Here is a 312-nt window from a genome sequence, read left to right on the forward strand (position 1 = left end):
TTAACTGTGGTCTTCTTGTCTCCGCCCACCTTATTAACTGTGGTCTTCTTGTCTCCGCCCACCTTATTAACTGTGGTCTTCTTGTCTCCGCCCACCTTATTAACTGTGGTCTTCTTGTCTCCACCCACCGTATTAACTGTGGTCTTCTTGTCTCCGCCCACCTTATTAACTGTGGTCTTGTCTCCGCCCACCTTATTAACTGTGGTCTTCTTGTCTCCGCCCACCTTATTAACTGTGGTCTTCTTGTCTCCGCCCACCTTATTAACTGTGGTCTTCTTGTCTCCGCCCACCTTATTAACTGTGGTCTTCTTG

General features: G+C 48.1%; 1 protein-coding gene and 1 long non-coding RNA gene across 2 annotated transcripts in view; one reads left to right on the forward strand and one right to left on the reverse strand.

Moving 5' to 3' along the window:
• The window catches only part of LOC106534968 (uncharacterized), a 5,514-nt gene extending 5,208 nt beyond the window's left edge, over nucleotides 1-306 (reverse strand). The window contains exons 1-2 of the long non-coding RNA XR_001312401.1: nucleotides 192-306; nucleotides 30-161 (exon numbers count right to left, since the gene is read on the reverse strand). This is a non-coding gene — a long non-coding RNA (uncharacterized LOC106534968). The remainder of the gene's footprint in view (nucleotides 1-29; nucleotides 162-191) is intronic.
• LOC106534963 (E3 ubiquitin-protein ligase HECW2) overlaps nucleotides 1-312 on the forward strand; it is a gene marked incomplete at its 3' end in the record, with an annotated part of 37,795 nt that overhangs the window by 2,143 nt on the left and 35,340 nt on the right.

The sequence above is a fragment of the Austrofundulus limnaeus genome, unplaced genomic scaffold, assembly GCF_001266775.1.
Source record: "Austrofundulus limnaeus strain Quisiro unplaced genomic scaffold, Austrofundulus_limnaeus-1.0 Scaffold1320, whole genome shotgun sequence".
Lineage (NCBI taxonomy): Eukaryota > Metazoa > Chordata > Actinopteri > Cyprinodontiformes > Rivulidae > Austrofundulus > Austrofundulus limnaeus.